Genomic DNA, 497 nt, shown 5'->3' with positions numbered 1-497 from the left:
GTGAGCCCTGGCGTGTGTTGTTCAGTGGATAGAGCGTCAGTCTGCAGAGTAAAGTGTCCCGGGTTCAATACTGGTCAAGAGCCCATGTCTCCATTGCAGGCTGCTCCCCGGCCCAGGCCCTGGTCAGGGTTTTTGTAGGAGGCAACCAATCCATGCGTCCTTTTCCCATCGATGTTTCTCTGTCTTTCCCTTTCTTCCACTGTCTCTGAAAATCAATGGAAAAATAACCATGGTTGAGGATTTTTAAATAATAATAAAAATATATCTACATGTACATGTTAAAAATAAATAAATAGAGCAGGCAGTCACACCCCAGCCCCGATGGCCTGCTCTTCCCTGGGACCCAGAAGCCCTGAAGCCTGAGTGGGGTGCTTGGGGGACCTCATTGCACAGAATAGATTCGCAGGCAGGAGCTGCCCCTGGGAGGGGACACAGCCCTGGCAGCTGCCCTGGGGGAGGGGGACCCCTGGAGGGAGCAGCCGCCCTGAGGGGGGCCA

This window comes from Myotis davidii, unplaced genomic scaffold (genome assembly GCF_000327345.1).
Source record: "Myotis davidii unplaced genomic scaffold, ASM32734v1 scaffold663, whole genome shotgun sequence".
Lineage (NCBI taxonomy): Eukaryota > Metazoa > Chordata > Mammalia > Chiroptera > Vespertilionidae > Myotis > Myotis davidii.
The sequence above is the reverse complement of the archived record's forward strand: the minus strand, read 5'-3'. Positions refer to the sequence as shown.